The 12,282-nt window shown below is 34.9% G+C and overlaps 1 protein-coding gene and 1 long non-coding RNA gene across 4 annotated transcripts in view; one reads left to right on the forward strand and one right to left on the reverse strand.

Annotated features, from left to right (window-relative positions):
- LOC138140083 (protein CEPU-1-like) overlaps positions 1 to 12,282 on the forward strand; it is a 281,937-nt gene that overhangs the window by 98,936 nt on the left and 170,719 nt on the right. The gene's annotated exons all lie outside the window — the stretch shown is intronic.
- Positions 3,110 to 5,268, reverse strand: LOC138140021 (uncharacterized). The gene is made up of 2 exons (XR_011162426.1): positions 4,700 to 5,268; positions 3,110 to 4,642 (listed from the first exon to the last, which is right to left on the reverse strand). It is a non-coding gene; the product is annotated as an uncharacterized lncRNA (long non-coding RNA).

The raw sequence follows: 12,282 nt of genomic DNA on the forward strand, positions 1-12,282 counted from the left end.
TTCAATATAGCGTAATGAGAAAACGAAATAGACGTGTGTGATAAAAGGACATATATGTAAATGAATCTGGAGAAAATAGGCGGGGGCAAAATCACCGTAATCGAGTTTGTCGACATTTTCCAGGAATGAAGTGACTATATACACGCTTTAACCGAATACTTCGTTTATCGTTAATCAAAGCAAACAGCTAAAGCCTCTGCACCAGTCACCAATAATTAACGTGTTAAACAAACATTAACGCATTATGCGACGCACATTTTTAAATGCTCTACTTAATTACAATTTGTTCTTCGTTCCTGTCAACACCGTTAACGCATCCGTCGCTTCTTGCCGCGAACGTGACTAATTAAACGGGATCACGATTACAAATTCATATGACTATCCGTTCCGATATTTGTATTTTGTTGGATTAATTCTAGGCGTTCGGATGTGCCCGATCGAAACATTAATTTAAATCAACTCGCGGTGTACCGACACTGACTAATTACGTTGACATCACCGAAATTGCTGATTTTTTAACAACGCTCGCTGCAAGTGTTGTTTTTGTCAAACAAAAATGCGAAACGGCTGCAGAATTGGTGGATGCGCCGGGACGGATGAAATCCCCAAAAAAAAAAAATTTTTCAAATGAAACGACCCATTTACGGTTAACTTTAACTTTGACTGTTGCAAATCGATCGAATCGACCCGACTTTCGATGTTCTCATTTTTTTAAACTCTATATGTAATAAATTGTCTCGGCTGTCTGGTTTGGCCACCAAAGAAATTCTTAAATTTGTTCGTGCAAATTCAGTTTCTTTAAAAAGTACAAAAAAAACAAATCAGCTGTTCGGCTCAGTTTATTCGAAAATTATTGCTCTCAATCTAAAAAGTTTATTGACACTTTGCCAATAATTATAATGAATTTAAAAAGTTTTAAAACCTCATTCAAAGTAAAACACCCAACTCCAGAATTACTGTTTTTTTTTTTAAGTGAAAACTTCTTTAGGTCCGGGCAGTGAATTAGTTTGATGCGACACGCTGAAATCGACACGCTCAAAACGTCAGCGACACGCTAAAATCGTCACACTCTCCTTCACGCCGTCAGGCTCGGGCTTCGCTTGATTTGCAAAAATCACCTCTTATTGACTATGACGTCCCTCGACGGTCATTTATATGTGCCAAATTTAAAAATCTACTACATATTCTCTTTTATGAAACCAACAGCGAAGTTCATTTCAAGATCAGTCTTCATTCCTTATGGATTTGCTAGATGAAAATAACTTTTTTAGGCACCGTTAGTGAAAACGGTAATTTTTCGTTCTCGAATGCGGACGTAGAAGTGAAATAAGTATGTAATTCTTTTTCGGACGCACTTTTTCGTATGCTTAATCGTGGCGCCATCTTTTGATCTGATTAGTAGGTTAACAACGAAACCGACAAAATCGATAATTGTCCTGTCACCATACATTATGTAAATAAGTAATTGTATTACAATAATAAATTTCTAGTTTTGTTGGCACGCTGAACAAATACTAAGTATAAAGAGAATTGTTAATATGTATGTATTTAATAAATTGATCTATTTGAAAAAGCTAGATACAAAATAAATTTGTAATTTTTCCAGTGATGTCTTTTGCTTTGTAGTTTGTGCGGACGCCCTGCGCTCGGCTGCGCCTCGGTCAGAAAACTCAGACTCGGACGAAAAAGATGCACTTTTTGGCCTTGATACACAAATAACTATTTTGAAGTAAAAACTTCTTTAGGCTATTATTTAAAATCAATTACGAGCGTCTAGAAGTTTTCACTTCTGTCGTGCGGTCTTAAACACACTCTTTTTTTTTCTAATACTCACTGATCTCACTCTTCTCCTAAGAATGCAACGATTTAAGTATTGTAAATACCGGGTATCAACCACCAAACCTGGCCATAGGCACATTACACATATTAAAATAATATATGAGTTGCTATGGAATATATTATTTTGTAATGTCATATTGACAGCTATAATTATCATCCGTACAAACAATGCCATCAGGAAACTTTTGATGTAGGTAACGTAGAAAGTAGAAATACTTTTGAAATTTGGAAAAGGGAAAAACGATCACAGAGCATAGCAACTCATATATTATTTTAATATTTGTAATGTGCCTATGGCCAGGTTTGGTGGTTGATACCCGGTATACATCGATGTTTAGGATACATCGATACATTTCAAAAAAATATCGATATTTTTACATCGATGTTAGCACTTCGATATATCGTTGAAAACATCGCCGTATTTGTTTCGATATATTTAAAAATAAGTTCTTCACAATTAGGTTTCTTAGTTTGAAGTAACTGAAATGCTTACCGAAATATTACGTTAATGGAAAAAACTATCCCGGCGCCTCCACCATTTTTGCGACATTATATTTACATACAGAGTGTCCAAAAAGTCTGGAAACACCCCAATAAAATAGAAACGAATGATTTTTGAGAAAAACGAAAAAACAGGTGAACTGGCGTTTTCAAAAAGCTTTCTGTTGATGGTGTGTATCTGTTTTTGATGACCTTGAAGGAGTTATGATGTCATCAGAGGTTGTTTTAAATGGCAACGTCGCATTTTACTACCGTTTTTAATAGATCTTTTAATTGTCTATCCGACGGTCAAAAAATTTTCAATTTACGTAAGAAATTTCCTGAAAAAACCTAATTTATTTTCATAACATAATAACTTTTTCAAGGTCATCGACAAGACCAAAAAGATAATATCAGCAGAAAGCTTTTTTAAAACAATAATTGACCTGTCTTTAGATTTTTTTCAAAAATTATGCGTTACGTTTTCATTTGGGTGTTTCCAGACTTTTTGGACACACTGTATATTTTTTATCATTAGTACGAACGGTAGACTCTTTAGACTCTCAGTACAGATTCTTGGATTAGATTAATTGCTGTAGGATTTATAAACTAGAGGTTTCAGACTTGTTCTACCTAAAATAAACATGCCTTTGTAATTTTCTTAACTAAATATCCTTTAAATACTGGTACGTGCGCAGCTTCCTTTTTAGAACTTTTCTTTATTATTAGTAGAGAGCGGATTTATATGCACAAAAAAATAAAAATTAAGCGCTTAAATAAGCATAACATACTGAATAAAAAAGTTTTATTTTAAACAAAAAAGCATTAAAAAGCATAAAAACAAGATAATAAAACACAATTCCTAAAAATGAAAATATAACATTTTTGTATTGCTTATACAACAAAAAACAACTCCTTATGGTTAGAAAACACTACTTGAACTTCAATCTTCTTCTTTGAAACAATGAATGATAAGGAGTTGTTCTAAATGATTAATTGTAAGATTTCTTCGTCGATCATTCAATATATTTTTAAAGTTGGAGAAACTGCGCTCCACATCTACACTTGTAGTTGGCGCAAATTTGAATTTGGGGATAATTGTAGAATCGATGTTTAAGTTTTCCACATATTCGCCTTGTAAAACTCGCGCTATGTCACACAAAATACCAAAACCTGTGTTTTTGTTTAAAACATTGTCGAGTTTCTCAGATACGACACGCCCAACTGCTCCTCTCACAGAGTTAGTTTCTTCTTTAAATTTTTGAACCATATTCACTGAGTCAACCAATGGAACACCTTGTTTTTCTAGTTTTGTTATAGTCTCACATACAAATTCATAATTACTTTTTAGAAAAGCTAAATTCTGTCGCAACTCTTTATTTTTGAAAATATCTATGCAGTTTCTTATTGACTGCGACGGAGCGTCGACAAATTCGGTAACTACTTCTTCAAATTGATTAATATATTGACTATAATAAAATGCGGCCTCTAACCAAGTTCCCCATCTGGTCAAAATTGGTTCTGGTGGTAAAGGTATGGTTGGAAATGTTTCCTTAAAATATTGCACTCTTAGTGGGGCTTTAACAAAAATTTTTTTACCATTTGAAATTAACTTATTTACCACAGGAAATTCTAATCGTATAGTTTCAGCTATTCTGTTTAGTCCGTGCGCAACACATGTACAGTGAATTAATTTTTCGTAAAATATTTTTAAGTTTGTTCCAGCTTTAATCATGTATGCAGCGGCATCCGAAATCATTAGCAAAATTTTGTCCGTTGGTACGGCATTTGGAAGAAAAAAAGACGTAAGACTTTCATTAACAAATCTGGTAATCGAATTACTGTTTGTTTTGGACAATTCTTTGCAACTGACAACATATCCTTTAGTAGGAATATCTTCCTTTAAAATACCGAGAATTAAACTTGCCACGTACCTTCCACAACTGTCTGTTGTTTCATCGACTGCAAACCACATGTAGTTACTTCCGATGCGTTGTTTAATTTTGTTACACACTTCTCGAAATACTGGCTCTAAATAATTTTTACGAAGAGTGCTCTCAGCCGGAACGTGTCTATTGCAATGGGTTTGTAGAAACTGTTGAAATGGGCCTTTATCTAACTTTTTGAATGGTATATTGGACTGAACCATCATCCTACATAAGTCGAAGTTAAACTGAAATTGTTCGTTTTGCCGTGATGTGCTTGCAACAGATTCTTGTAGAGTTTGTTGTTTAAATTTTGAAATCTCGAATTTTTTTCTTCGTTCAACATGAGTGTTGCTTTTCATATGTTGAATAACATTATATTTTTTTTCGCTTTGAATCTAAAATAATATTTTCTGAATACTAGAGAATTAGGTAACTACACAAAAAATACTTACGGTTTTAACGCAAACTCGACAAAATATTTTATTATTTTCAATTATAAATTCTGGAAAATTTTTTATCCACTCATCAGGCGTAGATTTTGGTTTTGGCATTTTTGAATTAAATTTTAAATGAAATGAAACAATGACCTGCACTCTAAGAAGGAATACGAGGGAATCGGTAAATATGGAGCAAATAATTCGCCTAGTGTTATCGTGTTAAACCGGTTTTTCGCAACAACAAAGTGAGAGATGAGTTCCTATAAACCTGGCTGCCACCACATTTCATCAACGACAAACGAGAAATTAATTTTTTTCATTTCTTGCGGCAACGGAATGTTTTCCGTGTTAAAACAATAAAAATTCTAATAAGTAAAGAATGAAAAAATACCTATAAATAAGGAAAAAGGCAGTAAATAAGCATATACATTTTAATATGCATAAAACTGCAAAAAAAGCAAAAAAAGCATAACAAAATAGGGCTCAAATGACTCAAAATTTTAAGTCTGTTACACATCTCAAAAAGTATTGAGCTACTTATAACCCCCACAAAAAGCATAAAAACTAGAAATCCGCTCTCTAATTATTAGAGTGTCGCTACGTAGTAGACGTCTTATGTAAATAATTCGCTTTTTACATGACTGTGGCCTCTTAGTCATACTTTTAGATAAAATTATTTTTGAAGTGAAAACTTCCTTAGACGCACCAACGGGCAGTATTAGTTTCATGCGACACGCTAAAATCGTCACGCGACACGCTAATTTCGTCACGCTCAAAAAGTCAATATGTAGTTAAACTATTTTAAAAATTATAAAAATATTATTAAACAAATGTAAAAATAGCGAGTTTGGGGTTATTGTGATGGTGCACCGGATAAAATTAGTAAGTAAATTCGTCGCGCCGGCGCCGTTCCGTTGTAAATGTACAATTTCTGTAATTTTATTATGAAATGGGATTTGGATGAAATATGTTTGATTTATGAAAAATCTCGTTATGCTCGATTTGTAATTAATAAACGATGGAATTGAATAATGGAACGTATATTGAGCAGAGATTGTTATAATGTTGTCTGAATTTGACACGACTTTAATTGGGGTACAATGCGGTTAGTGGCGTTAAAAATGCAGAGTAGAGGGTCTGTTGATTCGAAGGAGCGCTTTGAGGGTGGTTTAGTCCGATGAATATGTAATGTAATAGGTAGGTAGCAAGTCTTGATGACCTGTATTTATTTCTGGAGTTTTATATCACCCTTAAAAGGGAATCTAACCGCACCTTCCTGTTACAATTTAAATCTTATAACAAAGTTTTAATGAAAGTAAAGTTGGTAGTGGAGGCAGCCATTGTAGAGGGCGGCGGTCTCATTTATCTCACATAGCCTCTTTCATTTCCTGTTCGAGCTCCGTGGCGCATAACTCGGCATTCCTTTCCGGAAGAACCTCAGCCGCTGTCCTAGGAGCCGCTCCTGTCGTCTGGTTGCCTGATACCTTGTCTCCTCCACGTTCCCCCAGTTGGAAGGCGCCGCTTCGGTCGCCTCAACGTCAGCTGCCGCCCCCGGCGAACCCGCCACCTTACATGCTAAGTGTTTGCTGGTTGAGGCAGGAACTTTGAAAACTGCTAAAATTAAAATATTTGGGACACCCTTCACACTCCTTTAAGCCAACGTTTCCACAACCCTCACATTTGATTAAGCGCTGCGACCTTTCACCACAAAAACCTCACCCACCTTGCACGAGCACCATTCAACCTTCCATCATAATCACTTTCCGAAAGACATATTTCAGTATTACAAATAAACGGGAAAAGCGCGTTCGCTTTAAAAATACGCGACGAATGCTCGTAAATTTACTATCATATGCAATGGTTATCAGATTTTTCATTTAATGCCGTTTAGCCATAAAACATCATCACATACATTATTGGAATTAGTATTTACTGCTAATCTCGCACTCGACTGATATTGATTGATAGTTGTTGTCTGACTTACAAAACGAACACTCATCCCCATCTGCTTCAAATTTAAAACTTTATACCTGCGACCTCTCCAAAAACATCCATTTTCAACTACAAAAAACAACATACAATTTATTTTTCGCATTAAATTATTGACCCGAATTTTTCGTTTCAAATTACAGTAAGTGTGAGAGAGCGCATTATCTTGGTGAGAAAAAAGAGTCATCTAGCGTTCTGGACTGTACAGGTGTCCTCGAAATGCATGTCAAGAAAATATATCGGTAGTTGGTGACGATGGATAAAAGTTAAATACATACAAAAAAAAATTTCTAATAAAAATCGTTTTGTTTTTAAGATATAAAGCATTGAAAATTTGCTCGAAATTTCCAGTATCTTTTTTCTTTTTTCTCAATTATTTTAACAAAATTTCGAGTAAATTTTCAATGCTTCATATCTCAAAAACAAAAAGACTTTTAGTAGATTTTTTTTTGTATTTAACTTCTATTCATCGTCACCAACTACCGACTTCATTTTTGACATGCATTTCGAGGACACCCTGTATATTCTTACAAAATAATTTTCGCTCAAATCATTCATTACTTAATTACATTTTATTTGAAATTACTTAAATCGTGGCTGTAGTAAGAAAGTAATTTTATGGTGCTTGTTGAATGTTGAGTGGTATTTGTTAGAGGGTTGTTATTGGATTATCATCGGTAGAAAAAGCGTTGTCGGTGGTGTTAGCGTATATTTTGCGTCCGAGTAAAATTAATTATCTGCTAATTTCTCAAACGGAATCCTAAATTCAAGATTTCTTGTGCTGTCAGTGGTATTTTTTGGTGTCTTAAATATCAGTGTCCGTAGAAAATAGTAGAGTTATTTGTGAGTGTAGTAGTGCGAAAGACGTCTTGGGTGCTTCTTAAGCGAGCTAAGTGCATTAGAAAATTGGATTGTCTCGTGCAGCGGATAACTTTTAAACGTATTAACTGGTGATAATGAAAGTTGTATGAAAAGCGTCTTCTGTTTGTCGGTTCAATTTTGAAAATGACGCCCTGGAGATTTGGAAGTGGTGTTGTATCAGGAGCGAAAGTAAAGTTGGAGACGTTGTATTTTATGGTAGAGAGGAATGGTTAATGCGGTTAACAGTTGTGCGGGTTGGGAAATTAGACAGGTCGTTATGATAACAGACATGAACATAGACACTACGTCAAAATGACACAGATATTAGGTATTTAATATATGTAACAAGACAGTGGCACGAATGGGGTGGTATTTGTGCGTAAGCGCGTTCAACATTACCGCCCCAGAGCGTTTGTATTTAGCGCTAGCTTTCAATCGTCGCAACGAGGATGGTGTTCAGGAAGTTAGAGACGCAGACATATTGTAGTGAAGTTGTTAATGATTGTTTTCCACCACAAGCAGTCGTACCAACTTGCAAGTTATTATTCTGAAAGTGCGGCCCCAGAAATGTATTAATCTCGGCAATTGCCTCCTGTCCAGAGACGATCCCCTTTACTTCGCCGATAAATTTATATTTCGTTTTATTCCTTTCGTTCCGAATATAAACTCGAATTATTTCGAAATGTTGCCGCCGTACCGGTGGCAACTGACTTCAAACGCCCGCCTTAATAATAAACGAAATCCGATTTAACTGTACAAGAGCAAATAGGAAATGTATTCAAGTTTTACTCGTAAATTAATAGAAAAGGCCGAGACGTGGGAAATTTTCTCATTCAAAGACTCCCTGACCGGCATAGATGCGGGCCACTCCACATACAAACAGCTGTGCAAATTCTTCTGGTAAAACGTCTAGATAGGGATAGGGGTTGTAAAAAGATTTCACAAACCACTCCGCAGCGAAAATGCCGTTTCTGCACCTCGATAAGGCTCGATTGATTCAGAAAAAAATGCCACTTAATGACTATTGAATCTGTTCTGGTTCTCTGCCAAAAATTATCTGGAAATTGACCGACTGCACAACAGGTTCCCCAATATTCATGTCGATGCATTCAATGATTATTATTTTAGCAGCTTGTGTGATCACTGAAATAATACTCTGTTATTATCCTTCGTAAATAATACATTAATTCGTCGCAATTAAATCTATAAAACACAGTTTTTTGATTTAATTCAAAAAGCAATCGTGGTGGAAAAGTGTTTCCATAATTTCTACAAAACATACAGGGTGTTTTCGAAGTTGAGGCGTTCCGTTTAGCATGTGATAGTATGCGTTGTTCTAAAGAGTTTTAGCCAAAATCACCTTAGTAAAATGTGTACGGCAATGAAGATACAATAAGTTAATTTTTTTGAAATTTTTGAAACCGGTCCTGCTCAAATTTGCGCTGATTTGTTACAAATTAGAATTGACAAAAAAATCAAATGAGCATGGACGTTAATCAAAAATACTGTCAAAGTTGTCATCTAATTAGTCGGAGTGGCTTTATGATTACGAAAATAATAAGCTCACACATATGTTGCTAATGTATGGGCAAAGTTATCAGAATGCAGCTGCGACATCCAGAGAGTACGCAGAGCGATTTCTGGAAAGACATCATCCTGGGCCACGCCAGTTATTAATCTAGTACAGCGGAGAAATAGACAGGAGCGGACTCAAAATTTTATAAAACAATAAAAATATGCAGTCAATTATCTCCGTTAATACAAACATTTTACTAGAAAGATTTAGGCTAAAATTCTTAAGAATAATGTATAGTACCTCATATTACAAGGAACGCCTCAACTTCAAAAACACCCTGTATATTTGCTAATACTAGATGCAGCCCAAAACAGATTATCGCATTCGATTCGTCCAGAACAAACCTATAAAATGCAGTTTTTCGGTTTGAACTAGCTGAAACAGTAACAGCAATATTGTTATTTTTAGTTTCAGAATATCCCGGCGCCTCCACCATTTTTGCAAAATGTTTTGAAGATACGATTGTGTGGTTTTTCGCGTTCCAAATATCAAATCACTGCAATACTACTGTGTTATTATCCATTGTAAATATTACATTAATTCGTCGCAATTAAATCTATAAAACACAGTTTTCCATTTGTTTAATTCAAAAAGCAATCGTGGTGGAAAAGTGTCTCCATAATTTTTGCGAAACATACATTTGCTAATACAGCTCGAAACAGATTATTGCATTCGATTCGTCCAGAGTAAACCTATAAAATGCAGTTTTTCGGTTTGAACTAGCTGAAACGATAACAGAAATATTGTAATTTTTAGTTTGAAAATATCCCGGCGCCTCCACCATTTTTACAAAATGTTTTGAAGTTGCGATCGTGCGTTTCTCGCGTTCCAAACATGAAGAACCATAGATTTTTTAATTTTTACGTAACAAATAAATTTGCAGATAGTACGTATTTCTCTGTGAGAATATTTTAATTTTTCGTCGCATCGAGGTTTGATTGATTTCGGAGAAATGACGATTTAACGAGTACGGAGTCAATTCTGGCATTGTGCCAAAAATAATTTGGAAAATTGAGTGACTGCATAACGGACGAGTATTGTCCCAGCAAAATTAATTTCGCTGTTTCGCTGAGTGTTAAAACTAGTTTCTCTGTAATTGGAATTATTTTTGTGTTTGTTTAAAATATCAAGCGATAAAAGCGTGTCGCATGTTACGCGTTTACACGCAGTTCACAATCAAGTCGTTTTCCATTCGGCGCTGCCAGTACACAGGAAAATTATGCGAGAACCGCATAAAAATGATATATTGTGTCTACACAGTTGTTCAAAGCGATGAAAACCCCTCTTCTGTCATTTTTCAATCGTAGTTCTATTTCACACGTGTCAAAACCTACGAGCTATGGATTTGTTTTTGTTGTTTTTCATGAATAAAAGAGGATTGTTTTCATTATTGAACTTTTGAAATATTGGCTTATTTTCGGAAATCGTTAATGTGTCGACGCGAATATAACGAACTAATAGTGTTGTTCACACTTGTGACTGCGTTTGTATCCAATCATCCGATTTATATTTACGTACACTCCTTCAGGATGTGGAAATCGTCACCCACGCCTCACTAATTACTTACATATGTTTACATTAAACACCTTCGTATTTAAACGCGGATTAGACGCCCGTCCTGTTCCCTCACACGTCAATAATTGCACTCCTTCCCACGCACCACCCCTAAAACGATAATTTCACGTTCAATAACTCGAATCGTTATGTGTACCCTCGCCAGAATTACATTTACCCCACCACAAAAATTTTTAATCTCGAAAACGGTATCGAATTACTTTCACAAAAATTCCAACCACCGTTAAAAAACCACTCCTTCTGGAATTCTATTTTTGGCAAACTATTTCTCTAATTGCTTCTCCCCATTTTATTCTCGCAAATAAAATGTTGAATTAATTAAGAGAACATGATCAGAATAATTTTTTCGGGATCTTGTTTCTTCTTAGTGGAAAAGCACTCTCTTTTTATTCAATAGGTATATGTTGAAACGTTGTCATCTCTGAAAATTGTTGTTTTATGATAAAAATGTTTATTCTAAGGAAAAAATGTTTATGGCAATCAAGTAAAAAGGACAAGTAGAATAATATTTACACAATCGATATGTCACAGATGGAGTAATACAACAACGATCTATTTATTTTTATTTCGTTTTTCCATTTAAATTTTTTACGAAAAAGCGTCACAAAATGATTGGAATTTTGGAATCAATTAGCCTATGGGTACATTTTTCTGTTGTTTATAGAAACCGGAGCCTTGTCAGGAACGTTACATTGTTATAGAAAAACTCTCGTGGTTATAAAAAAAATACAAACAAAAAACGACTCGCATTTTGCAAAATGTTATAGAGAAAACTTTCATAAATTGGCGAGTTAAAATTAACACATGTATTTCAGATACACCCTGTATATTGATTGTACAGTTTTGTGGCATGAGAATCAATAAAATTTCTGTAGGTCTGCTCAATTTTTACTTACCCCATAAATTCTTTTATGTTTGAAAATAAATCGCATTTCTTGATGCAGTGTTCATCCCCTCATTTAGCTCGTCTCGACAAACCTCGAATAAATACTATAGAAATTTTTTTTTTCGAAAGTATCTTGTCAGCTTTTAGTATTTTTTAATTTCGTTTTCAGGAATGTGCTTTTGCGACAAACAGTTAATTAATGAGCGTTGCCATAATCCACGTTTAAAATTTGTAATTATTCTTTGCTTACGCAGAGAAAGCACTTTTAACATCGATTCGAACCCAGTTGAATTATTAATGTTGTTTCGAGTTAAATAAAATTGTTTTTACATTAAATCGAACATTTCGTTTGATGAGCACGTCCGAGGCTGAAAAGTTGGGAAAGACGGATCTCGCCCACTAATACAAATTTTGTAACGGAACAAGTTTGCGTACCAAAAATGACTCGACAAAAACATCGCCAAGATATTTACTGTTTGGTTGAATAAATTTTGAAGTTTTTAGTGATAAAATATTTGACATAAAAGCGTGAAACTCGATTTTTCTCGACAACCCCAAGGGACGCACATAAATATTACCGTTCTATAAAAATATTTGGAGCATCAATCTCTTCGGGGGTAGGACGATGAACAAGTATTTGTAGCAATATTAGGACGATACGATTGGAAAAAGAGAACGAATCTAAAGGTGGGAAACCAGGCGTACTTGGCA

The sequence above is a fragment of the Tenebrio molitor genome, chromosome X (assembly GCF_963966145.1).
Source record: "Tenebrio molitor chromosome X, icTenMoli1.1, whole genome shotgun sequence".
In the NCBI taxonomy this organism is placed as follows: Eukaryota; Metazoa; Arthropoda; class Insecta; order Coleoptera; family Tenebrionidae; genus Tenebrio; species Tenebrio molitor.